At 42.3% G+C, this 26,126-nt stretch overlaps 1 long non-coding RNA gene across 1 annotated transcript; it reads left to right on the forward strand.

Moving 5' to 3' along the window:
- The first annotated feature begins 17,926 nt into the window (after positions 1-17,926).
- On the forward strand, positions 17,927-25,583 carry LOC116585566. Its single transcript, XR_004283694.1, has 3 exons — positions 17,927-18,073; positions 18,446-18,746; positions 25,248-25,583. It is a non-coding gene; the product is annotated as an uncharacterized LOC116585566 (long non-coding RNA).
- Positions 25,584-26,126: the final 543 nt, after the last annotated feature.

Raw genomic sequence — 26,126 nt, forward strand, 5'->3', positions numbered from 1 at the left:
TCTTGAATATTCTACATATAATAATTTCTGAAATGTTATTTGGACACCATATTCTGGCTACAATACTTCATAGACTCAGAGGAATCAAGTAAGTCGACATGTGTCAATAATTAGGCTTTGGCTTCTTTCTCTAGAGTCTCCTCGCCCAGAAACTTGAAAGCTAGAGGAAGAGAAATTCTTTTGTCCCTGGTGAAAGAGACAGGCAAAATGTCCAAGCCCATTCTAAGGGAGAATGACCACCAAAAAGCCAACTAGGAGACGACGCTAACATTTCTCTTTCTTCTTTTTTCCGAACATTGATTTGGTTCTTCATCTTTATGTACTGAAAGAAACATGACAGAGAAACAAATGTCCTATTGTTTACAGTTGAGGTTTACAGAGAGAGCAATCAGCAGATTTTCTCGAAGATCCATCTCTCTGTCACTGTGTTTTATTGGATACGGCTGCAGCTGAATCTAAAAGGGGAAAAGGGAAAGAAGTGAGAGTGACAAAGATGGTTATAAAAATAGAAAGAAGGAGTGAAATCTCTGGAGTGTAAGAGTGGCCCAAATACAGCTGCGAGCAATATTCCCTCTGCTTTCATGAAGTGTGAGCATGTGCCCTTGCCACCTGAAAAACAAATTATGAAGACCAAGCATGAAAGAGCAGATTCTGGTACTGTACTCGGATGGGAATTGGGATGAAGTTTATCGGATGCATTTCACACCATGTCCAGTCATAACTGTGCTACAGCAGTTACGTAAGTACCGCCATCCGCCCTCCAACACACGCACACCCACAAAATGCAAAGTTGATCACTTCTCCTTGTCCAGAGATCAAAGTCAATATTCAATTTGCTTTCTAATAATCGCTATGATCTGGCCCCCAAATTCTGTCACCTAAATTCTCTGTTATGTAAACTCTCCTTGCTCTATAAATGCCCAACCAAAGCCTTTCCCATGCTGATGATTTCCATTTTCTTCTGCCGCTGTCCCTGGCAGGCCAACATCCCACATTCACTGTCCTCCATTTTTCTTTTCAAAATCTTCCTTACGACTTACACCGCTCCCAGTTCACCAACAGTAGTTTTATCTCAGATTTAGACATCACCACCAAAAACTGGCGTGAGAACACAAAATACTGCTAGCCAGGAAGCAATAAAATCCTTGTAAGCAATAACTTAGTGGCTTCAAAGAAGAACAATTGTTTGATCTTTTTCTCGTGGGGTCTGTGAGTCAAGAATTCAACTGAAGAGCTCTGACTCAAGGTCTCTCATTTCGTGGATTTGCATCAATGGAAGGCTGTGCTACCCAGAGTCTTGGGGCCTCTCCATGTACTCTATCTGGGCTGGTTTGGAATTCATCACAGTAGGACTGCTTACTTTGAGGCTAAAAGCTTAAAGAATAAGTAATGAAGAGTGAAATATTTTCCAGGATTCTGGCAAGGCAGAAATGAAATGCTCTTTTATGATCCAGGCTCGGATTCACAGAGAGACATGTCCACAACACACCACTGGTTCGGTCATAAAAGCCTGCCTGATGCCAAGGGGAAGCAATGCAGACCTCAGCTATTGTTGGAAAGAATGTCAAAGTCACACTACAGGAAAAGCATATGAGATGGAAAAGGTATTTGTGGCCATCTTCAAAAAAATACAGTGGGTCAAAGACAGTCATTTTTTTTCAGGGGGAAAAGAATGAATTTCTAGATCCTGCCATTTCTCTACCAAATAAACCAGAGTTACAAATAGCTACTCAACTGTTACGGTTTTACACATTTTTTTCATGAGGGATGCTTTTTAAAAGTACTACTTTTTAAAGTAATATCTACTATTTTCATCACTGTCTAGTTTGTGCTCAACTTATCAGCATGACCTAAAACATCAGGTTCCCGGGTGGTGTTTTTCATAGACTTTCACCAGTAACATAGTCTTGAACCTGATAATGGTGTTTCTGAAGTATAATCCTTCCCAGCTCTACTGAAACGATTACTTCTGTAGTCAGAACCAAACTGGGTGCCCCCATCGAAAAACAGGGTCTACAAATCAAAATGTACCTTTGAAATAATTCACATGAAGAACTGGGACATCTCTAACACTGTGAAAAGATTCCACAGCCCAAAGCTGGATTTCTAAGTAATTCTTTTTCATTCACTTTCTTTATACCCCACAATGTCCCCTAAACCACCCTCCCCAATACTGAAAATTCTTCTGGCTGTAAATCTATCTTGTCCTCACGCTGAACCCTCTTTCCTCCAAACATACCACCATCTGGTAATAACATCCTCCTTCTCCACAGGCCAAAAATACTCAGGTGAGCAGAATCACGGATCTCTTCAAATGAATACTCATTGTTCATATTTCTTTCCTAAATTGTTCTTTCAAGATTAGGAGTGAAAAACAGGCTCCATGTCACCATGGAATTCTCCATTATGAAGAAAGTGTCCATAATTCATACGTAACTAGTGGGTAAGTATTGAGAGACAGGGCAGTACTTCTCAGACTGAGATATGTAAACTAATAACCTGGGAATCTTTTTACATTCTGATCCAGTGGTTGTGGGCTGGGCCCAAAACCTTTCATTTCCCACCAGCTGCCAAATCACATCAAGGTCGCGGCTCTGGAAACCACACTTGGAGCAGCAAGGATCTATTTTTATATTATTATGTTCCATCATTTTCATTCGCCATTGCTAGCTCAGAACGGTTTCCAATTTTCTGAAGATTTTGGAATGTAGAGGGAAACAAAGAAAGGCCAAAAGGAAATCCAGTGACCTCAGTCAGCTGAAGCCATGTGTATGGTGACAACAGAAAAGAAAGGTGACAGGCCAGTGCCAGGCTGAGGAGGAACAGGCCGGTGTGAGCAGGCAGCAGGTGGAAAGTCCTTCTTGAGAGCTGCCAGCTCCCCACTGACCTGCCCAGTCCCCGAGATGCTTCTTTCTCTCTGTCTTGAACCTCACATGACGGTGGAGTCCCTCTGTGTGTCATTATCTGTTCAAAAGTGAGTGATTACTTAATGACCAAGCAGCGTTGAAAGCAAGTTGAGAAGAGAAACCGAACAGATGCCAAGGGGCTAGAGGGATGTATGCATGTTTATCTGGAAGGCAGAAAGCCAGGGGAGAGCGGGGCGCTGATGAGACTGTGAGGAAGGAAGGCAAAATTGACCTGAGTGAAACCTGCAAGATACCGAACACAAACTTCCCTGATTTCCCGATTTGGCTCAGGGCTGAGCTCCTGGTCCCTTTCTTTGTTTTAGAATTAACTAGAGCTAGATGCACATAAGACACGTATTTAAACCTCCAGGGCTTGTTTAGGTCTGTTTGTTTAGGTTTTATTTATAGTCCCAGATTAGATCATTTCCTCTTTAAAACGGCTGGAGAACTCTCCAGTAGAAGAGCCTTTATCTGATTGCTATTCAGGACACAGGTGTAAGGAGAATTTTGTTTTAGAAACTTACAAGGACTATTGAGCTTTCACATTAAACAATGTGACCCTTCTAAAGTGACTGAGGAGAAACCCACATATTCACAGCCAACCTCTAAGGCTGCTGCGGTTTCTCAGTCTCTTTGTTTAAGCCTCAGAACAACTCTGCGTTCCTAAGCCACCGGAGGTGTAAACAGAATAGAGGCACTTCTCAGATTTCTCCCACCCCACGCTTCCTTTGGCTGTCGTCTCCACTTGCCCTTCTGGGGAAAGGACTGATGGATTTCAACAGAACCTCCTGTGGGCCTCGGAGGAGTTGGCTCCTGGCTTGATCTGTCCCCTGTGTGGGGCCGTGAAACACGGGGACCGGATGACCCAGCACTGCCAAGTAACAGACTCTCCCCACACCATGTTGTGTCTGGAGCCAAGAGCACCGTCCCCTCTACCTGGTCTCTTGAGATGAGCAGGACAGCAGCGTTTTCCAGCGAAACGGATTCAGCAACTCGTGGCTCAGAGCCACAATAAACCATGGTAACCACTGATAAACATTAAAATATTAATCCTTTCCAAACAGGTCCTGCTGAGGACAAGGCTAACTGTAGCAATGACCTGAAGCAGAGACACTGCTCTGTATTCATCTCCCTCATGGTGGTGGGACCGGTCTCAGGAAATCCTGCGACTCTGCTGTGCGTGGGTCTGACTATAATGATAAGGCTCCGCATAGGCATTCCTGCTAGATGAGCTCATCTTCATCAAAGAGCGAAATGGTAAAAAATAACTCTTAATTTGGGTGGTTACATTTTAATTTAACCACTCTTCAAAGACTGCGGCTTCTTAAACTTCCTTTCATGATGCACATTCCTGCATTTGTTTTTGGTTTTTATTTTTTAACTAGAGGAAACACTTCAGTTAGATCAAAATATTTTAGTTTTTAATTCATCAGTGATTGTATATTTATGTAATACCTATGCTTACTACCATAGACAGTTGGGCTCTATTTCACTTTGGTAACTTGAAAATGTATGTAAGAGAGCCTTAAAAAAAAAAAAAAAGTTATTGTAATAGGAATAGAAATTACCACAGTGGGAAGATTCACTCTATTTCCCTCTTCTTCCTCCTTTACACCACCACCGGACAAGTGGACCTGGTTTCCGTTTTGTTTTGTTAAGATGTTATCATTTATTTGAAAGAGAGAGAGCATGAGCAGGGGTGGGTAGGAGGGAGAGGGGGAAGCAGATTTCCTGCTGAGCAAGGAATCTCATCCCAATAATGAGATGATGTGGGGCTCAGTCCCAGGATCCCAGGATCTCACCTGAGCTGAAGAGAGATGCTTAATGGACTGAGCCACCCAGCCGCTCCTGGAACCTGGATTTTAAGGGGGATGAATTTTCACATCCTGACTCCCCAACTAGATGAGTTGCTTCTTTTGGAAAAGTAAACAAAGACCATGAGTACAATGCAAAGAAAATTAAAAACACCATAGTCAATGGTATTGTAACAGCATTGTTTGGTGACAGGTGTGATCTACATTTACGGTGAGCACAGCACAATGTAGAGAGCTGCTGAATCACTATGTCGAACACCTGGACTGCTGTGTATCAACTATGCCTCTCCTAAAAAGAGAACAAAGTGATACTTTAAGAATAACTAAAGTAAACATTCATTAAACTAAACACACAACAGAGCCCTTCCATCCTGTCTTGGTCATTATGACAAAATTCAGCTTTGTTTTCTTACAGTGATGATGATCATTGATTTTTTGATTGTTTACTAGAAAAATAAGTTCCATGAAACAGAGGACTTTGGTGTCTATTTCCCTCTGTAATCCGGCACCTACAACAGTGGCCGGCCCAGAGCAGACAACCAATGTTTCTAATGGGGGGGTATGGTAACGGGTCAGACACCCTCAGATCCTGTCCTATCCTCATTCCCTGTCTGTGTTTAGCTCAGCAACTTCCTGGCCAGCTCAGAGTCCACGTCCATGGACCCAGCAGGTGGCAATTCACAAAGAAACTGAGCGTTGCTGTACCTGACAGCCCACACTATCAGAGAAAGTGTGGAGCTACATACAACAATAACTTAACATAGTACTGAGTTAACATATCAGCTTATGAAGCATTTTAGCAGCTTCATTAAAAATGTGACAAGGACTTTTTTACAGTCAGTAAAGCACATCTGAAAATTATTTCAGTAGAATTCAAGATTTTCTGAAAGGATTTTTCCCGAGGATAGATCTAAAGAAAATTAAATTTCAGATCAAACATTCCACTTTTTTTTCCAGTAGCATGTAACTTATCATAAAAGCTGTCAACATACTCAAGAGAACTACAGAGAATGACTTTAAAACTTAGGTAGCTGTGGCCTACATTCGACAATTATTTACTTTTTCCAAACTTCTTTATTTAAAATTATAATAGGATGTCTTCATAATTGAAATTAAACAACAGATTTCAGTCCCCAGAAAGAATAGGTTGAGTATTTCTATCAAACAAAGGCAGGAAGAGTGTCCGTTGAACATTTTTTAAAAATAACTCTTCACCCAACGTGGGGTTCGAACTCAGGACCCTGAGATCAAGACCTGCCTGCTCTACTGAGAGAGCCACCCAGGAACCCCTCTGTTGAATAATTTTAAATGTTACTAAAACAAATGGGTACAGGTTCCCTGGAAATAAATATAAGCAAAATTCCTTCGTTACAAATGCCTGAGTCTCTTCTGTTATTAACAACATTAAAATATTATTGAAATTTATATATAGCTAGAAATCGTATATCCAGGAGGTGGATCAAAGGTTTGCCCGTCTCCTTAGAGTGAATTTTGAAATTAAATGATGTCTTCTTCCCCAAAACAGTCATCGTCCCCTACAATTTCCTCAACCCTCCTATTTATATGTTTTAGAATGTAGCTAGGGTAGGTATGCTTGTCTAGGGTAGGGAAGGAGATAAAAGTGGGCTTGCCTAGTTGAAAGAAATATTTCCGTGGAGATTTGAATTTTTAAGAAATTAAAGAGAAAACTGAAGAGCATTCCATTCTTAATTGAAAAACGAAGTAGTCCAAAACCTTTGATTGTTCTTCCGCAAGCTTGCAAATACATATGCAATCAACTAATGACTTTCTGGTACTGGAAACAGGAAACACCTGATATACAAAATGGTCTTTCCTATAAATCATACGGTCAGGAACAGAGAGAGGTGAATTAAGGGCAGACCTGGCAGGCTTGCCTACGACACTATTCTCTAAGAGAGACACAACGAGACATAGAAATGCCACAAGCTGGAGAAACTGGTGTTTACCCTGTCACTTCTGACAGAGAAAGTTCCATGTTTGGATGAAATTCTCGGGGAGGGGGTGCTGAGATTTCCCCACCACCACCACCCCCAAGTGCCAAGAAGGATGGGCCAGGCAGCTGCAGGCTCAGCTCTGCTAAGTGGAGTCTTCGAGGCTGGTAGAGCTGACTTGTGACAGGAAATGAGACTTTCCCCCCAACCTTTCTCCCACCCAGAGCCCAGACTCTGGTTCAAGTCTTTAAAGAGTGTAATTTTTTTTTTTTTAAGATTTTACTTATTTGACAGACAGAGAGAGATCACAAGTAGGCAGAGAGGCATGCAGAGGGGGAGGGCGAGGCAGGCTTCCTGCCGAAGAGAGAGCCTGATGCGGGGCTCGATCCCAGGACCCTGAAATCATGACCTGAGCCGTAAGCAGAGGCTTAACCCACTGAGCCACCCAGGCACCCCTCAAGAGTATGATTTTTAAAGGACCAAATTATTAACAAGCTGAGCTGTCCAAAACCCTAGTCTTACTCCCTTCCCATTGCTCTAACACAACAACACACACTGGATCGTTAATTAACACCACAAATTTCTCTCCCACAGCTCTAAGGGCCGGGAAGTCCAAGACCAAGGGGCCAACATGGTCACATGTGTTGAGGACCCTACTCCTGGGTCATAGCCAGCACCTTCTCTCTGTATTCTGACATGGTGGATGGGGCTAGGGATGTCTCTGGAGTCTCTCTTCTAAGGCACTACTCCTGCTCACAAGAGCTCCACCATCACTGCCTCAATAACCTCCTCCCAAGACCACACTTCTGAACACCATCACACAGGGCATTAGAATTCTAGAGAACACATTCAGACCATGGCAGTCTCCATCTCGGCCCGGTCACAAAATCTTCTGGACAGCAAAGCTGTGTTCTCATGCCATCCATCCTCAGAAATATCTGAGTCCTTCAAGACCTTTGTTCTCATGGTACTCTTGGTAATGGAATGTTAAACCAATGTCCCATTCTTCATAGATAAAGAGTATAATTTATCATTTTTTTTTTTTCAGTGTGTGAACTGGTTGTTAGCCAAACAGAAAAGGATTCTAACTGAGTTGTTTCCTCCCTTTCATGTCCGCCCCATTTATTCTCAGAAGGTCTGTCCTGGCAGGGCTGGTCTCAACTCCCCTGGAGTTGAATGGATGAATAAGGGAGCCCATCCAGTCCCCCAGTTTGGAGAGGCTTGCCCCACTGGAAAAAAGCCAACTCACTCGGAGGAGTCAAGATGGCGGAGAAGTAGCAGGCTGAGACTGCTTCAGCTAGCTGGAGATCAGCTAGATAGCTTATCTAAAGATTGCAAACACCTGAAAATCCATCGGCAGATCGAAGAGAAGAAGAGCAGCAATTCTGGAAACAGAAAAACAACCACTTTCTGAAAGGTAGGACCGGCGGAGAAGTGAATCCAAAGCGACGGGAAGATAGACCCCGGGGGGAGGGGCCGGCTCCCGGCAAGCGGCGGAGTAACGGAGCACAAAATCAGGACTTTTAAAAGTCTGTTCCGCTGAGGGACATCGCTCCAGAGGCTAAACCGGGGCGAAGCCCACGCAGGGTCAGCGTGGCCTCGGGTCCTGCAGGGTCACAGAAGGATCAGGGGTGTCTGAGTGTCGCAAACCTTGCGGGTATTGGAACGGGAAAGCCGGCTACAGAGACAGAGCCGACAGTAAGCTCACAGCTCGGTGTTACCTTGAACCGGTCGCAGGCTCGGTGAGCTCGGAGCGCGGCCGGAGGTCAGGCAGACGGGAGTAACTGGGCGCTGTTCTCTGAGGGCGCACTGAGGAGTGCGGCCCTGGGCTCTCGGCTCCTCCGGGCCGGAGACCAGGAGGCCGCCATTTGTATTCCCGTCCTCGGGAACTCTACGGAAAGCGCTCAGGGAACAAAAGCTCCTGAAAGCAAACCCGAGCGGATTACTCACCCCGGCCCCGGGTAAGGGCGGTGTAATTCCGCCTGGGGCAAAGACACTTGAGAATCACTACAACAGGCCCCTCCCCCAGAAGATCAACAAGAAATCCAGCCGAGACCAAGTTCACCTACCAAGGAGTGCGGTTTCAATACCAAGGAGAGCAGCAGAATTCCAGAGGAGGAGAAAGCCAAGCACGGAACTCATGGCTTTTTCCCTGTGATTTTTTTTTAGTCTTGCAGTTAATTTAATTTTTTTCTTTTTCATTTTTTTTTTTTTTTTTCCTCGCCTTCGGGTAAAATTTTTTTTTTTTTAACTGTTACCTTTTTTTTTTTTTTAACGATTTTTTACTAGTTTATCTAATATATATATTTTTTTTCTTTTTTACATTTTTCTTAGGTGTTTTCCTTTTTTTTAAATTCTTTTCTTTTCTTTTTTCTTTTTTTTTTTTCTTTTTTCTTTTTTTTTCTTTCTTCCTTTTTGAACCTCTTTTTATCCCCTTTCTCCCCCCTCACGATTTTGGATCTCTTCTAATTTGGTTAAAGCATTTTTTCCTGGGGTTGTTGCCACCCTTTTAGTATTTTACTTGCCCCTTCATATACTCTTATCTGGACAAAATGACAAGACGGAAAAATTCAACACAAAAAAAAGAACAAGAGGCAGTACCGAAGGCTAGGGACCTAATCAATACAGAAATTGGTAATATGTCAGATCTAGAGTTCAGAATGACAATTCTCAAGGTTCTAGCCGGGCTCGAAAAAGGCATGGAAGATATTAGAGAAACCCTCTCGAGAGATATAAAAGCCCTTTCTGGAGAAATAAAAGAACTAAAATCTAACCAAGTTGAAATAAAAAAAGCTATTAATGAAGTGCAATCAAAAATGGAGGCTCTCACTGCTAGGATAAATGAGGCAGAAGAAAGAATTAGTGATATAGAAGACCAAATGACAGAGAATAAAGAAGCTGAGCAAAAGAGGGACAAACAGCTACTGGACCACGAGGGGAGAATTCGAGAGATAAGTGACACCATAAGACGAAACAACATTAGAATAATTGGGATTCCAGAAGAAGAAGAAAGAGAGAGGGGAGCAGAAGGTATACTGGAGAGAATTATTGGGGAGAATTTCCCCAATATGGCAAAGGGAACGAGCATCAAAATTCAGGAGGTTCAGAGAACGCCCCTCAAAATCAATAGGAATAGGCCCACACCCCGTCACCTAATAGTAAAATTTACAAGTCTCAGTGACAAAGAGAAAATCCTGAAAGCAGCCCGGGAAAAGAAGTCTGTAACATACAATGGTAAAAATATTAGATTGGCAGCTGACTTATCCACAGAGACCTGGCAGGCCAGAAAGAGCTGGCATGATATTTTCAGAGCACTAAACGAGAAAAACATGCAGCCAAGAATACTATATCCAGCTAGGCTATCATTGAAAATAGAAGGAGAGATTAAAAGCTTCCAGGACAAACAAAAACTGAAAGAATTTGCAAATACCAAACCAGCTCTACAGGAAATATTGAAAGGGGTCCTCTAAGCAAAGAGAGAGCCTACAAGTGGTAGATCAGAAAGGAACAGAGACCATATACAGTAACAGTCAACTTACAGGCAATACAATGGCACTAAATTCATATCTCTCAATAGTTACCCTGAATGTTAATGGGCTAAATGCCCCTGTCAAAAGACACAGGGTATCAGAATGGATAAAAAAACAAAACCCATCTATATGTTGCCTCCAAGAAACTCATTTTAAGCCCGAAGACACCTCCAGATTTAAAGTGAGGGGGTGGAAAAGAATTTACCATGCTAATGGACATCAGAAGAAAGCAGGAGTGGCAATCCTTATATCAGATCAATTAGATTTTAAGCCAAAGACTATAATAAGAGATGAGGAAGGACACTATATCATACTCAAAGGGTCTGTCCAACAAGAAGATTTAACAATTTTAAATATCTATGCCCCCAACGTGGGAGCAGCCAACTATATAAACCAATTAATAACAAAATCAAAGAAACACATCAACAATAATACAATAATAGTAGGGGACTTTAACACTCCCCTCACTGAAATGGACAGATCACCCAAGCAAAAGATCAGCAAGGAAATAAAGGCCTTAAACGACACACTGGACCAGATGGACATCACAGATATATTCAGAATATTTCATCCCAAAGCAACAGAATACACATTCTTCTCTAGTGCACATGGAACATTCTCCAGAATAGATCACATCCTCGGTCCTAAATCAGGACTCAACCGGTATCAAAAGATTGGGATCATTCCCTGCATATTTTCAGACCACAATGCTCTAAAGCTAGAACTCAACCACAAAAGGAAGTTTGGAAAGAACCCAAATACATGGAGACTAAACAGCATCCTTCTAAAGAATGAATGGGTCAACCGGGAAATTAAAGAAGAATTGAAAAAAATCATGGAAACAAATGATAATGAAAATACAACGGTTCAAAATCTGTGGGACACAACAAAGGCAGTCCTGAGAGGAAAATATATAGCGGTACAAGCCTTTCTCAAGAAACAAGAAAGGTCTCAGGTACACAACCTAACCCTACACCTAAAGGAGCTGGAGAAAGAACAAGAAAGAAACCCTAAGCCCAGCAGGAGAAGAGAAATCATAAAGATCAGAGCAGAAATCAATGAAATAGAAACCAAAAAAACAATAGAACAAATCAACGAAACTAGGAGCTGGTTCTTTGAAAGAATTAATAAAATTGATAAACCCCTGGCCCGACTTATCAAAAAGAAAAGAGAAAGGACCCAAATAAATAAAATCATGAATGAAAGAGGAGAGATCACAACTAACACCAAAGAAATACAAACTATTATAAGAACATACTATGGCAACTCTACGCCAATAAATTTGACAATCTGGAAGAAATGGATACATTCCTAGAAACATATAAACTACCACAACTGAACCAGGAAGAAATAGAAAGCCTGAACAGACCCATAACCAGTAAGGAGATTGAAACAGTCATTAAAAATCTCCAAACAAACAAAAGCCCAGGGCCAGACGGCTTCCCGGGGGAATTCTACCAAACATTTAAAGAAGAACTAATTCCTATTCTCCTGAAACTGTTCCAAAAAATAGAAATGGAAGGAAAACTTCCAAACTCATTTTATGAGGCCAGCATCACCTTGATCCTAAAACCAGACAAGGATCCCACCAAAAAAGAGAGCTATAGACCGATATCCTTGATGAACACAGATGCGAAAATACTCAACAAAATACTAGCCAATAGGATTCAACAGTACATTAAAAAGATTATTCACCACGACCAAGTGGGATTTATTCCAGGGCTGCAAGGTTGGTTCAACATCCGCAAATCAGTCAATGTGATACAACACATCAATAAAAGAAAGAACAAGAACCATATGATACTCTCAATAGATGCTGAAAAAGCATTTGACAAAGTACAGCATCCCTTCCTGATCAAAACTCTTCAAAGGGTAGGGATAGAGGGCACATACCTCAATATCATCAAAGCCATCTATGAAAAACCCACTGCAAATATCATTCTCAATGGAGAAAAACTGAAAGCTTTTCCGCTAAGGTCAGGAACACGGCAGGGATGTCCATTATCACCACTGCTATTCAACATAGTACTAGAGGTCCTAGCCTCAGCAATCAGACAACAAAAGGAAATTAAAGGCATCCAAATCGGCAAAGAAGAAGTCAAATTATCACTCTTCGCAGATGATATGATACTATATGTGGAAAACCCAAAAGACTCCACTCCAAAACTGCTAGAACTTATACAGGAATTCAGTAAAGTGTCAGGATATAAAATCAATGCACAGAAATCAGTTGCATTTCTCTACACCAACAGCAAGACAGAAGAAAGAGAAATTAAGGAGTCAATCCCATTTACAATTGCACCCAAAACCATAAGATACCTAGGAATAAACCTAACCAAAGAGGCAGAGAATCTATACTCAGAAAACTATAAAGTACTCATGAAAGAAATTGAGGAAGACACAAAGAAATGGAAAAATGTTCCATGCTCCTGGATTGGAAGAATAAATATTGTGAAAATGTCTATGCTACCTAAAGCAATCTACACATTTAATGCAATTCCTATCAAAGTACCATCCATCTTTTTCAAAGAAATGGAACAAATAATGCTAAAATTTATATGGAACCAGAAAAGACCTCGAATAGCCAAAGGAATATTGAAAAAGAAAGCCAACGTTGGTGGCATCACAATTCCGGACTTCAAGCTCTATTACAAAGCTGTCGTCATCAAGACAGCATGGTACTGGCACAAAAACAGACACATAGATCAATGGAACAGAATAGAGAGCCCAGAAATAGACCCTCAACTCTATGGTCAACTAATCTTCGACAAAGCAGGAAAGAATGTCCAATGGCAAAAAGACAGCCTCTTCAATAAATGGTGCTGGGAAAATTGGACAGCCACATGCAGAAAAATGAAATTGGACCATTTCCTTACACCACACACAAAAATAGACTCAAAATGGATGAAGGACCTCAATGTGCGAAAGGAATCCATCAAAATCCTTGAGGAGAACACAGGCAGCAACCTCTTTGACCTCAACCGCAGCAACATCTTCCTAGGAACAACGCAAAAGGCAAGGGAAGCAAGGGCAAAAATGAACTATTGGGATTTCATCAAGATCAAAAGCTTTTGCACAGCAAAGGAAACAGTTAACAAAATCAAAAGACAACTGACAGAATGGGAGAAGATATTTGCAAATGACATATCAGATAAAGGACTAGTGTCCAGAATCTATAAAGAACTTAGCAAACTCAACACCCAAAGAACAAATAATCCAATCAAGAAATGGGCAGAGGACATGAACAGACATTTCTGCAAAGAAGACATCCAGATGGCCAACAGACACATGAAAAAGTGCTCCATATCACTCGGCATCAGGGAAATACAAATCAAAACCACAATGAGATATCACCTCACACCAGTCAGAATGGCTAAAATAAACAAGTCAGGAAATGACAGATGCTGGCGAGGATGCGGAGAAAGGGGAACCCTCCTACACTGTTGGTGGGAATGCAAGCTGGTGCAGCCACTCTGGAAAACAGCATGGAGGTTCCTCAAAATGTTGAAAATAGAACTGCCCTATGACCCAGCAATTGCACTATTGGGTATTTACCCTAAGAATACAAACGTAGTGATCCAAAGGGGCACATGCACCCGAATGTTTATAGCAGCAATGTCCACAATAGCCAAACTATGGAAAGAACCTAGATGTCCATCAACAGATGAATGGATCAAGAAGATGTGGTATATATACACAATGGAATACTATGCAGCCATCAAAAGAAATGAAATCTTGCCATTTGCGACAACATGGATGGAACTAGAGCGTATCATGCTTAGCGAAATAAGTCAAGCAAAGAAAGACAACTATCATATGATCTCCCTGATATGAGGAAGTGGTGATGCAACATGGGGGCTTAAGTGGGTAGGAGAAGAATAAATGAAACAAGATGGGATTGGGAGGGAGACAAACCATAAGTGACTTTTAATCTCACAAAACAAACTGAGGGTTGCTGGGGGGAGGGGGTTTGGGAGAAGGAGGTGGGATTATGGACATTGGGGAGGGTATGTGCTTTGGTGAGTGCTGTGAAGTGTGTAAACCTGGTGATTCACAGACCTGTACCCCTGGGGATAGAGTATTATGCCTCCATCAGAAAGGATGAATACCCAACTTTTGTAGCAACATGGACGGGACTGGAAGAGATTATGCTGAGTGAAATAAGTCAAGCAGAGAGAGTCAATTATCATATGGTTTCACTTATTTGTGGAGCATAACAAATAGCATGGAGGACATGGGGACTTAGAGTGGAGAAGGGAGTTGGGGGAAATTGGAAGGGGAGGTGAACCATGAGAGACTATGGACTCTGAAAAACAATCTGAGGGTTTTGAAGGGACGGGGGGTGGGAGGTTGGGGTACCAGGTGGTGGGTATTATAGAGGGCACGGATTGCATGGAGCACGGGGTGTGGTGCAAAAATAATGAATACTGTCATGCTGGAAATTAAAAAAAAAAAAAAAAAAAAACTTTAAAAAAAAAAAAACTTAAAAAAAAAAAAAGCCAACTCACTCAATTGGCTAGGGTGATAAATACCTTTTCTATTTGTTTCTGTCAATTTCGGAATGGACTCTAACAGGAGAGCAGTGGGAAATATAGGGAATTTCAAAGGAGCTACTCCTGTTTCCTCATTTGTGAAATGAAAGTAATGATAAAAAAAAAAAAAAAAAAAAGAATTATGTTGAGTGTTGCATGGGGTAGCATGAGATCTCATTCTTGTGAGCTACAAACTGTTCTTCTCAGTTATTTGGTGGGGCATGGACTGGCCCACCGGTGGTAACAAACAGAGCTACCCACTTTTTTCTTTCCGGTTTTAAAAGCAAGATTACTCATTCTGAAAGAAGGGGCTTCGTGGTTGCTGCAAACCCTCATGGTTGGCGTTTGGTTAGGACCTTGTAAAAGGAAGTATGAATTATTGTAATCCCCAAAATGGTATAGGATGAAGCTCAAGCCTAGAATTTAGCCCTTTGACATTATTCCTACCCCAGTGGCTGGGAGGGTGGGGGCCCTTGACAGAAATTTAGAATTCAGCCACAGCAGTAGCTTGTCATCACTGCTGTCCTAGGATGTACCAGAATAGCATCACCTCAGCCATCTTCACCAGATTACACCAAGTAAGACAGAGTTCCAGCGCTGATGCAAGAATGGGCTAAATTCTTTCAGGCTGCTTCTTGAGTTTAAGGAAAAACACAATGTTCCATGATAAAAATCATGTTATTAAGGGGGTTGCTCTGATATGATCAAACATATTAAAATCACATATTTCATAATGTCTTTATGTTTGGTCTTTAATCTATCATGATGAACTCACTGGGTCTAACGGTTCAGCTTGTTGAGTTTTCAGAATTACCGCTAGGCTTTTACTGACCCTAATTTTTTAGGTTAATAGTAGTTTTTATGAGAGCTGGTCATCTGATGCATTGTGGGAATAAATGAATCCGCTTACTTTAGATTCTGCCACTCAGCCCCAGTAACTCCTTGCAAAGGATAATTTTCACAATTTCTCCAATATGATGTATGAGCCATAACTCTAAATCTGTGTGTATCTAATATGCAAATATGCAGTTCTAATATATATACACTTTATACAAAAATTTATTTTCTTTCTGCCTTAGAAATAAGTACTTTCATCTTTGCAATAGCTACCTAAATGGTTATTATTCCAGCAGATTTTTTTTCTTTTTTTTTCAGAGAGAGAGAAAGAGTGTGTACTGGGGGGGGGGGGGGCTGGGCAGAGGGAGAGAAAGAATCTTAAGCAGGCTCCACACCCAGTGCAGAGCCCATCCCAGGGCTCAGTCTCACAACCCTGACGTCATAGAGTCAGATGCTGAATGCACTAAGCGTCCCAGGCGCCCCTAGCAGATTTCTTTTGTTGAAATGGAGCATAAGCTTTAGTTAACCTCACCTGGATTATTTTTAAAACACAAAATCACAAAATACTAAAGTAGCTTTCATTCCAACACCTTTAATGGTGAATGTCTATCCAATGACTTTCATAAAACCCTTTCCGAGTCAATGAGAAGAGATGAAGATATCGATTAGCTATAATTTCTATATGTGACTGTACCCTAAATTCAGGCACATTTTGCCACCGGCAAAATGACTGTTCATCAAATAAATGTTGTATCATTCATTCTCTTGTAACAAGCTCCACATTATATTCTGTAGAATAGTAAATATTTATTTAAATACTTGTAGCGCCTGGGTGGCACAGTGGGTTAAGCCTCTGCCTTCGGCTCAGGTCATGGTCTCAGGGTCCTGGAATCAAGCCCTGCATCAGGCTCTCTGCTCAGCAGGGAGCCTGCTTTCATTCCTCTCTCTCTCTGCCTGCCTCTCTGCCTACTTGTGATCTCTGTCTGTCAAATAAATAAATAAAATCTTTAAAAAAATAATAATAACAAAATAAAATAAAAAATAAATAAATAAATACTTGTAGAGACTTAAAGGATTTTCATAACCATAAACCTCCCATCATATATTAATTTAGTCCAGCTTTACTTCACACTATCCACCTTCTACTTACTTTTTCTTCTGGAATCATGATTCGATAGGCCCAATGTAACTATTGAATAAGAAACTATCCAGAATTCAAGTCACTCAATCAACTGGTAAGAATTTATTGAGCACCTACCAAGCACAAGGCACTTCAGGAATACTTTGGAATATAAAAGTAACTCCTTTATAAGAGCATCCCAGTGTTTTTGTGATTTCTTGCTTGCCAAAAAATGATTAACATCCATCAAGTTTAATAAATGGTGAACACAACAAGAAATGAAGATGTAGGATGTTTACCAAAGTCCCTTCAGGCTCCAGGTAATTAGATTTATTTTCATAGCTTCTATCACAACCCTGGGCATATCTACAAGTCCATCTGTAGATTCAAGGTCTTGGATAGTCAACTCATTGTCAAGGTCAGCCTGTCTAGCAAAGCATAGGGATTCTGCACAGGAGTGAACATGTTCTAATATTGAGGTGGGGGGGGGGACCCTGAAAGGGGGACCAGAAGAGGAGATGATGACAAGACTAACATGATTTGGTCATGAAACAGGTACTTAGAAAATAAAAGATGAGACTCTTCCACAACAAGGCTGAGTATTGTTCTCTTTTGCCTCTCTCGCATGGATTCATCTAAAATCTATCCTTACGAGAGTTTACAGCCACTGAGGTGGCATTACCTATCCAGATCACTAAGTCATCCCTGATGCCCAGACCAGCTCCTTCCCCTCCAGGGCAATGAGGTGTGGAAGGCCCAAGTGGACAATCCCAAGTGGAGCACGGAGCTCACTTATTAAGGGTTTTGGGGAAGCGGGATAATGAAGAGATGAAGATTAAGCAACAATGACCTACTTTTAACGCGGGCCACGAAGGCTCCTCAGTAGACTGTGAGTGCCGCACACTAGAATGCTTTAGAACAAAGAGTGTGCAACGTGAATCTCGCACACAGAGAAGCATTTGAAGCTTTAAAAATACCCAAACATACAATGGCCTCTTGTTTAATTATAGTAATTATTCATCAGGCTCCAGATGTTAAGAAAAAAAAAAAAACTTTATCTTTTTATGATTAGAAGCATGAATCCTTTCAAATGTGTGTGTCACTGAAATGGAATGTATCTAATCATCAACTTGCTGCGCTGAGAGAATGCTGAATAAATAACTGAAGCCAATCCAGAGCCTTATTAAAGGGACTTGTTTCCAAAGGGATAGAGAAATACCTTCCATTTGGAAGAAATGAACCCTTCATTTCAGTCCTACCAGCAAGTCAGCAGTACATGGGGCATTCTGGCCGCATCAGGACGCATTTGACAATGTCTGGTCCAATTCTTGTCCAGAAACCACTGATGGCTGTGCCAGTAAGGCTGCTGCATTCTTCCCATGGTAAGTGAGCGGCCCAGGAACCACAGCCCCCCAGCGTATCCTGCCTCAGGTTGGGGGAAGGTGTGGTAAAAAGGCCGCCCAAGATGGCCTCCCAGAAAGCCAAGCCTGGGATTCCACAGCTAACAGCTAATCCCTCAGGCCCTACCAAACCCCACAAAATAAATAGAAGGCAACAAACTCGTTTCTGACAGGGCCACAAAGATGTATACTAATTGGATGTTAGCTACTGGAATGGTGTAGACAGCCTCCATCATGGACCCAGTGATTTTTCACTTCCCGACATTCATGCTTTCATGGAGTCTCCTTCCATTCTGGATAGGGTCTACTGTGCAACCAAAAGAATATTGTGGAAATGATGGTATGTCTTCCCAGGTCAAGACATAAAAGGCATTCTACCATCTTGACCTTGCACTCTCGGGGAAGCCAGCCACATTGTCAATTAATACTGGATATACCCAATGGAGAAGACCATGAAGTGAGGGTCTAAGGACCCCTGACCACAGTCAACATTCATCTGAGTCCTAAAAGAGACTCTTTGCTCCAGTCCCTCCAGCCTGAGTCTCCTCTTTAGTGATTGTAACCTCGGATGCCATCTTGACTGCAACAACCAGCCAGAACCACCCAGCTAGGCCATTCCCAGATCCCTGACCCAGAGAAGCTGTGTGAGATAATGGTGAGTGTTGCAAGCCAGTGGGTTTGGGGTTAATTTGTTACACAGCAATAGATAACTACTGTATTAGGTAACCTTCGACTTCTTGGCTTTTACCTTGAAGCCTCTCCATAAATAAAGTCACACATTTCATTTTATGGCTCAAACAATTACGTGTGTGTGTGTGTGTGTGTGAGTGTGTGTATGTGAGTGCATGTGTGTGTGTGTGTGTGTGTGTGTGTTGGTGGAATCCATTCAGCTATTAGCCTTTAATCCACAATGCAGAATTCCGCTCAAGGATGCCAAGACATGCCATATTTATCAATTTTATGGACTCCTGCATTACCATATATACTTCATATACTTTTTCTGTCTGCATTTTGAAAGAAAATGATAGGTACACAAATGAGAGAATTTAATTTTAAGATATTTCTAGACTATCACAATGTTCAAGGTAATGTGCCATTTTTAATATTTTCATTAAAAAAATTTTTTAAGTAATCTCCATACCCAACATGGGGCTCAAACCCCCCACCCTGAGATCAAGAGTTGCATGATCTACCAACTAAGCCAGCCAGGTACCCTCAAGGTCAGCTACCCCGTACATGATATGTAGGAGATAATCATAGATAAGGAGCAAAGTCCCTAACCTCAAAGAACTTACACTCCTGGAAATGAAAGTGCCAAGTGTCTATAAAATTAAAATTTCATTAAGAGCACATAATAAATATGTGTACAGGTAGTCAGCAACAAGCCAAGAGGTACTATTTAAAGTTTGGTTAAATAACAGGTGGGACCCCAGGTTGGCCAAAGAGGAACAGAGACAGCCAGCTCAGAAGACGGGAACAGCCTGAACTTGGGCAGCCTCAGGACCTGTAGAGAAAGAAATGTCACAAAGTCCTCTGCACAGACAATGGGCCTTGGATGTTGGGAAGAGGCCCAGAGTAACCAGAAGGTAACCAGAAAGAGACTTCAGAGTGAAAGAGAGGCTGAAAGCAGCACTGCCAAGAGGCTCTGGTCTAGTCTAGACACAAGCGGAGGAACAAGGGAGGAGGCAAAAATTAGGGAGGGACTGTGACAGTGCCAAGGATGGGCTTCCGTGAGCCCTGCAGGGATTCTCAGGTCCCTAAATGTAATCACCAAGAGGATCAAAGGAGGAGCAGGGAAAAGTGGGAGAGGTTAGAGCAGAAAAGAAGACACAGGACGCCTGGGTGGCTCAGTTGGTTGAGTGACTGCCTTCGGCTCGGGTCATGATCCCGGAGTCCTGGGATCGAGTCCCGCATCCGGCTCCCGGCTCCAGGGGGAGTCTGCTTCTCCTTCTGACCTCCCCTCTCATGCTCTCTCACGCTGTCTCTCTCTCTCTCTCAAATAAATAAATAAAATCTTAAAAAAAAAAAAAAAAAAAAAAAGGAAAAGAAAGAAAGAAAAGGAGACATAGGTGATTGAGCCTGAGATAGGAACAGGGTTTTTGACAGAATCAGGGACTAAGAGAAAGGCTGCCAGGAGGGAAAGGAGGCAAAGAGGGGAGACGCAGGCCATTTAAGTACAGATACAGATACGGACACCCTCAGGCCTTCTACGAGGCCATCCTTGGACTGCAGGTGAGCACTTAGATGTGCACTGAAACTGTCAGGCGAACTTGCAAATAAATTATAAAGCCATTTACTGAGAGATGCAATTTTTTTTTATATGCATGGATAGAAATATTGAAAAGCTCCAAATTAGATATTGCACACCCAAAACAAAACAAAACAAAACCTGCCTTGGTTTTTTTGTTTGTTTTTTGTTTTGGGGTGGGTTTTGTTTTTTTTTTTTTTTGACAAATGCACTTTCTCAACAAACCCACTCTGACTCCATCCCTACCCTGCAGTAGCTTTTTTTTTTTTTTTTTTTTTTTTGTCAGAGATAGAGGGAGAGAGAGTGAGTGAGCACAGGCAGACAGAGAGGCAGAGGGAGAAGCAGGCTCCCTGCCGAGCAAGGAGCCCGATGTGGGACTTGAACCCAGGACCCTGGGATCATGACCTGAGCTGAAAGCAGCTGCCTAGCCAACTGAGCCACCCAGGTGTCCCTGCAGTAGGTTTCTAAACAAACTCTCCACTTGTCACTTTAGGAAATGGCTAGAGAATATCATTACTTCACCTAGTATCCTAACCCTACCTTCCAGCAACTCAGAGAGAACAAACCCAAACCAGACTGACTCCCTGGCAACCTGCGAGTTGAGTGATACACCACGTTCCCACTGATTTCAGTGCACTGCTTTCCTGGCCTACCCACAAAACTATGCGCTTAGCGTGAACATTTTCTACAGCTCAAAGACAGAGCTCCTTGGATCAACAATAAAGCTTTCATGTAAAGGGAGAGTTTGAATCCAGATCTTCAAGTTAGATGAATGGAAAACCCGGTAGCCTATATATACATGAGGCAAACGTTTCCCAAATACAACTTTTTTTGCCGATTAGAACTGGCCCCGGCTCGAACAGCAGAGAAAAATAATGTTAACAGCAACAACATACCGGGGACCTAGTGGCACCATTTTTGGTCCTGTTGTTACAGTAACTCACTTCATTGTTACCCTAACACTAGAGAAGGCTGAAATCAGCGTCTCAAGAGCCAAGACTTGATCTCAGGCAGCTTCAGAGCCTGAGCTCCTGAGCACTGGGTCTGAAGAGTTTTCCAGATACCTTTTGCAGTCATCTCTGTATCTGCTTCTACTGCTGCTATAACAAATAACCACAAACTAAGTTGTTGTGATGACCTAATACCGTATCCCTTGGAGTCTAATTCCCTAACGACTTTGCTGACTCTGAGCAATTCGGCCTCCTCCTTCTGCTTTTATGGGACCCCTGTGATATTGGGCCCACCATGGAAATCCAAAATCATCCCCATTTTAAGGTCAGCTGATTTGCAGCCGTAATTCTCCTCTGCATGTAACCCGATGTATACACAGGTCCCAGGGATTGGGACACGAACAGTTTGCGGGGGCCAGGATTAGTCTGTCTGTCACACCCACTAATGCTGGAAGTAAGGAATCTAAGAATTCAAGCAGATTTCAAATTCTGGAAATTAGAATGATCAATCAAAGAGAGGTGAGTGGGGGAGATGAGAAGGAACTGTGGACAGACTTTTTCACATGCATGACTGAAGGCAGACTCTCCGATCCATCTCCCAGTCCCTGACATTTGACCATCCCTGTACAACCTCCTCATTCACTCCCTGAGAGTGAACGGTAACCAGCTTTCTCGCACCACCTTCCTAGCAGCTCAGCCAGGCAAAATCAAAACCTGGCTTACTCTTACCACCCTGAATCATCATTATTCAACAGTCTCTCACATTTGGCACCATGAATGTAGTAGGTCCCAAGCTACTATTGAGACAACAACAAAATCAAAGCTTCTGTACAGTGAAGGAAATAATCAACAAAATAAAAAGACAACCTACTGAATAGAAGAAGTAGATTTTTGCAAGTGATCGGGTAAGGGGTTGATACCCAAAATACGTAAAGAACTTCTATAACTCAACATAAAAAAAACAAACAAACAATGTAATTTAAAAATGGGCAGAAGACATGAATAAACATTTTTCCAAAGAAGGCATCCAGATGGCCAAAAGACACGTGAAAAGATGCTCAGCATCACTCATCATTAGGGAAATGCAAATAGAAACCACAGTGAGATAGAAATCAGAAATGGCTAGAATGAAAAAGACAAGAAATAATAAGTATTGGCAAGGATGTGGGGGGAAAGTAACCCTCATGCACGGTTGATCAGTATGCAGACTGGTATAGCCACTGCAACAAATAGTTTAATTTCCTCAAAAAGTTAAAAAAAAAGAATTATCATACAATCCAGTAACTCCACTGCTGGGTATTTACCCCCTAAAAACCAAAACACTAAATCAAAAAGATAGATGCACCCCTATGTTTGTAGCAATATTATTTATAATAGCCAAGATAAGAAAGCAGCCCAAGTGTCCATCTGGAGATAAAGGCATAAAGCAGATGTGGCAAATACAGACAATGGAATAGGATTCAGTCCGAAGAGTAAGATCTTGCTATTGACAAGAACATGAGGGTATCACGCTAAGTGAACCAAGTCAAACAAGTCAAACAGACAAAGACAAATACCGTATGATTTCATTCATATGTGGAATTTAAGAAACAAAGAAAAAAAGACACAAATTATTAAACTGTAAAGTCAAACTGGCAGTTGCTGGCGGAGAGGTAGGTGGATGGGGGAATTAAACAAAGCATGTTAGGAGTATAGTTATCATGATGAACACTGAATCATGTGCAGAAATGCTTAATCACTCTATTGTATACCTGAAACTAACAGTGCATGTGAATTATACTTCAACAATTATACTTTAGGTTTTTTTTTTTCTTAACATAAAAATAAATAAAATTAGAAAGGCAAGAAGTTTAGCTACTGAAAAAATACACTTTTTGTTAGTTTCCAACAGCCGTTCTCTTGAGTCAGGTCAAGAAAGACAGCAACATTCTGGTCATATGGAGTCTTAAAACACACACACCTTCTGGAATATTAAAAAATTCAGGTAAACGTAAGCCTGTAGTTCAGGTGAGAATGCCATGTTTCCAACCCAAAGGTAACTGACTGTAACATCTTGGTTTCCCTTTGGTCTCCTTCCTTCGAGAAGAAGGGAGAGGAAGTGACAGGGGCCATGAATAGGCCCAGCGGGTCTCCGTCAGGCCCGACTTCCTCCTGGGGCCCTTTACTCTCCGTCAAGTCCAGGACCTCTCTCAGGGTATGACAGCCCCAGGACCCTCTGCACTCTCTCCTCACTTCTCTTGTGGTGCTGCCCTTGCCTCTTGCAGGGAAAAACCTGACCTGCAATGCACCAAGCATTGCCTCCAGGCAATGTTCCCACCAGAATTACAGGCCTAAGCTAAACTCCAAGAGGAATTTCATCAATCGTGTCTGTAAGGTAGAGATGCAGGGTACCATGGGAAAACAGAGCAGAGGGGCCTAAGCCTCTCTGGGTAAGTGAGAATCCAGAAAAGTCTCCAAGGACGAAGTGACCCCCCACACACAGACACCGAGAAATGCAGGATGAGGGAATCCTCCCTGTGGCCCTTCTGGGAGATGCTGACAGGGGACCCAGTTCATAGGCGGAGAGGAAACCGAACACGGGGATCCAGTGCCTTTGTCCTGCAGACCATTGGGAGTTATTGAGGGATTTTACAGGGAACAGACAACATCCAATTTGTATTTAGAGGCGCCCTGGCTGATGCATGGACCTGAGGGTTCCCTGACCAGAAGCTAGTTAAGTGACAGTGGCTAAGAGATAATAGATCCAATAAATAATTTAGGCTAGAAGAACAGGAACATGTGTGATACAGAAGATGCAAGTAGCAAAAATAAACAAACCAAGGAGAGACCTAGAGTTCCACCTCGGGTGAAAAGACGGTCAGATACTTATGCAGACGTCCAGCCTTCCACGGGGTCCCTAGAGCCCCTGTGCATGACTCCCCCAGTCCCCACAGGCTCAGGTGTGCTAAGGTCTGACCGTACGGTATCTAGATGTGTATGGAGGTCTAGATTTACATTTCATTAGTTTGTATTTCTTTTACTGCTTTGCAACGATGATGTATTACTTTGTAATTTAAAAAGCTATATGGGGGGGGGCACCTGGGTGGCTCAGTGGGTTGGGCCTCTGCCTTCAGCTCAGGTCATGATCCCAGGGTCCTGGGGTCGAGGCCCGCATCGGGCTCTCTCCTCAGCGGGGAGCCTGCTTCCCCCTACCTCTCTGCCTGCCTCTCTGCCTGCTTGTGATCTCGCTCTCTCGCTCTCTCTCTCTCAAATAAATAAATAAATAAATCTAAAAATAAAAAATAAATAGAATTTAAAAAATAAAAAGTTATACATATATTGAAAATGCATTTACAAAAATGGTCTGAGGAGAATCCCAGCTTTTCAGAGCGACTACCATAAGCATCTACGGTTTACATAAAGCTGTTAGAAAAGAAAGAAGGTGCATGGCAGGCACTGGCATATTTTAAGTCGAGTCTACCTATTAAACTAAATTTTGATGCAATTTTTCTTATAGCTCAGGATATTCTGAATAGAAACGTCAGTTTGGAGGTGTCTGAATTATCCAACAAACATTTCTGGAGGGTTACAGGAAAGCAGGCAAATCCTCAGCCCTCGGACCAGACATTGGTTATATGGCCGTTGGGAGGCAAATGGCTTACACTAAAGTAAACCGTATTTGGTAATTAAGATGTTGTGCATGGACTCCTACTGCTTATCTCTTCGGAAACATCCTACTAAGAAAGATCAGAAAAATCACAGAGCTGAGCTGTCAAAAGGATGTGTGTGGGCTGGGAGGGAGGACAGAGGGGAGCACGGTGAGAGGTGGGTTGTTTTGGTTTTTTTATGTTTATTTTTTTTAATGCTACTAAAATTATGTTTATTTTTTTTAATGCTACTAAAATTAATGGCGCTGTTTTCACACTTGGAAGGTAGACAGTGTGATTATAATACGAGCAAGGTTTCTTCCTCTCCCCAGGGACCTGGGCCTTGAACAAGGTATAAACGATCCCCATGTCGTCTTGGAAGAATAAGTAAACAGCCTTTTCCAGAATGGCAGCAGCCCGATGCATGGAGATAGGCTCTTATTTGTGAGAAATCTCATATTTAGATGGGAGCCTGCCCACACAGAGATGTGCTCTCACCTGTCCTGCCCAGGCAACAGGTTCCAGGGGCCCTGCATGCAGCTCCTGGTGACAGTGGAGGTGGGGGGGGGGGGGCGCTGACTTATCATTACCTCTTTAATCCCTAGCATCTATATTATTACATTGTTCAACTCACTGGAAGAAGAATTTGGGGTCCTGTTTAAATTGGGGCTTTGGAAGATATTTAAAACAAAACAAAAATAAAAACAAAAACTGAGGCTCTAATTATGGATACATTACTTTTAATGTAAACAGTTTCCAGACAAGGAGAAAGGGGATTGGTATGATTTCTGAGTGCCCTATTTACATCCGGGAATCCAGAAATCCAAGCCCATTTATGCTTACATTTCAAGTGTGGATGTAAAGCACCTAGAAAACAAATGTTTTGGGGGGCGCCTGGGTGGCTCAGTCATTAAGCATCTGCCTTCGGCTCAGGTCATGATCCCAGGGTCCTGGGTTCGAGCCCCATGTCCAAGTCCCTGCTCAGTGGGGAGTCTCCTTCTCCCTCTGTCCCTCACCCCTCTCATACTCACTCTCTCTCACATGAGTAAATAAAATCTTTTCTTAAAAAATGTTTTCCACTCTAAGGCGGAGCTAAGGTGGAATTTCTTTAAGAACAGCAGGAACACCCACCTCCCAAAGCAAGGGATCTAGGCATCAAATCAGAAATGATCCAAGGACTACCCCGAGACACAACGCAGGGACCTGAACGC

Source organism: Mustela erminea, chromosome 3 (genome assembly GCF_009829155.1).
Source record: "Mustela erminea isolate mMusErm1 chromosome 3, mMusErm1.Pri, whole genome shotgun sequence".
NCBI lineage: Eukaryota > Metazoa > Chordata > Mammalia > Carnivora > Mustelidae > Mustela > Mustela erminea.